Raw genomic sequence first — 2,557 nt, forward strand, 5'->3', positions numbered from 1 at the left:
TTGTAATCGTTATAATTTGGCACCTCGAAGCGGCGTCCACTTTAAATTGCTAGAGGTCCTCCCTGTTTGTTTTGTTTGTTCATTTGTTCCAGGAGATTCCTGTAAGTACCCCTTTGTTTCATTTTTGTAGTTTCCCCGTTCCAATCCCCTTGCCATTCAACTTATCCCAACTAAGCCCAATTTTTTAAATACATAGAAAGTGAAAGAAACGAAAAAATTTTAATTCTGGGAGTGAAGGCATTTTGCCTACCTTAACGGGAGGTACCCTTTGTACCTAGCTTCTATCTCATTTTATACATTTATCGGCTATATCTTTCTCTTCGTTATAGAATAAATTATTTTCTGTATGTCCTTTAGCAAAGTCTTTTTTCATTAATTTGTCCTCATCCGTATCTATTAGTTTCATTTCTGCTGCGCTTTCGGGAATTTTAAAAATTCAATATCATCCGGTTGATCAATCCTTACTAATTCCTGTTTCATAGTATGTACTCTCGTCAATTACAATATACTTATTTCTGTGTCTTTATTGAGCTTGTTGAGCTCTTCTGATGTGATTTCTATTTTTGACAGGGCATCTGCTGTAACCTTTTTAGTTCCTTAAACTTATCATATATTAAGTTGTATTTCACCAACTTCACTCTAAATTTAGTTAATCTGCTTGAAGTTTTTTTATATCAAATAGGTAATCCAATGGTCGGTGGTTCGTCACAATAACAAATTTTTTCTGTAACTGTTAGTGTCTTTATTTGAAAAACCTCCATACTATAGCTAACAATTCCTCTTCTATCGTAGAATAACTGATTTCTGTTTGTTGCAGTTGCAGTATTTTATTGGCATATTCTACAGGTTTATCATTACTGTTCAACGAATTCGCTCTCAAATCAATCCCTGATGCATACTCATAAATCATGCAAACTTATTTTTCTCTAATACATCTGCAAATTTTATCACTAGAGGTTTTGTTGGTTTGTTAACGATGATTTGAATTTAACATTTTTCATCAGCAGTCTTTTCAGCGGCTATTTTTGCAAAATCATTGATATGTTGTGTGTAATAATTTGCAAATGCTACGAATCTTCTGGCTTCCTTTACGTTCTGCGGTATAGGAACGCTCCATTGCAATGATCTCAGAATCTACTGTTATGCCCTTCTTCTTTCTTTCATAGTTGCTATAGTCATGACTCTTCAGAAACATACAGGGCATGTTGATAATCCATTTGGCTTTCCAAAGACCTTTAACAAAACATTATTCTAACTATTCCACTGACTTCTTTTGAAGCTTTCAAATCATATTGCAATTTAATTTTCCTTCCTTACTCTAATACCTTAAAATGGAAGGTATTGCAGTGAGATAAACCCACACTGGATACGTGGAAACCATACTCAACCAACACAAAAACTAAATATATGGTCAACGACCACAAGATCGGATATAGTGAGTACTCAGTTATTTGTGCCATTTTTTATAGAAGGAAATTGAGCAAGCAATAATTTTGATAAACAATACTTACAAATAAAATTGTACCTGCCCTCGCTATTTAGATCAGACATTTCCCGGACAATGGATTGGTAGATTAGATAGTTTTGAATAGCCTATTCGTTAGCCAATTTGATTCCTAAAGATTATTTTAATTTGGGATACTTTATTGCGGAAAAGAATAATGTTTACACAAAGATTAGGTCAAACAAGAACAGCAATCCGACAACTTAACTCAGTATGGTGGGATAGACACCTAAATATGAAGACAAAAACGCAGATTTATAAAACATTAGTGCGAAGTATTATGACATATGGGGCTGAAAATTGGATCATAAACAAGAAAAACAGCAGTAAGATAGTAGCAACAGAGATGGAATGCCTGCGAAGATGCTGCAGAGTAACAAGAATGAATAGGAGAAGTAATGACGAAATAAAGCAAAGAACATCAATAGAAACAGACATACTAACATATATAGAACAAAAAAGACTAAAGTGGTATGGACATGTAAGAAGAACTAGCGACAGCAGATGGATAAAGAGAATAACCGAATGGAGTCCCATAGGAAGGAGGAAAAGAGGACGACCCCGAAAATCCTGGAGGAACGAAGTAGACGACGCCATGAGTAAGAGAGGACTAAACGATGGAGAATGGAACAACAGAGAGAGATGGAAACGGTTGAGCGAGGGAAGACAGTGAATACTGTAGAATCCCTAAATATATATATAGAATAATTTTTAAAAATAAACCAGCAAGTATTGCATTGCTAAGGTAGCATTATCATCCATCCGCCTATAGTTTTCTGTAGAAAGGACTTTGAATAAGGATTATACGAATAAGAGGAGTACATAATTTGGATACAATTTATGATCCTTTTTAATGTTACAAATGCTCAACTGCTTGGTTGTTTGTTATACCAAAAGTATGTGTTTGTAATAATTTTTATTAATCTGAAAATAAGTACTGTCAAAACATAAAAGCAATTTCTCTGTTCCAGCTGATATGAAAATGTCAATGAAAAATCTATTGGATGGCGTAAAATATAAATGATTTTAACAGAATATTTCTTTCTCTTTTTT

General features: G+C 33.9%; 1 protein-coding gene across 1 annotated transcript in view; it reads right to left on the reverse strand.

Annotated features, from left to right (window-relative positions):
* The window catches only part of LOC140433174 (uncharacterized), a 458,258-nt gene that overhangs the window by 383,118 nt on the left and 72,583 nt on the right, over positions 1-2,557 (reverse strand). The window lies entirely within an intron of this gene.

Source organism: Diabrotica undecimpunctata, chromosome 2 (assembly GCF_040954645.1).
Source record: "Diabrotica undecimpunctata isolate CICGRU chromosome 2, icDiaUnde3, whole genome shotgun sequence".
Taxonomy (NCBI): Eukaryota; Metazoa; Arthropoda; class Insecta; order Coleoptera; family Chrysomelidae; genus Diabrotica; species Diabrotica undecimpunctata.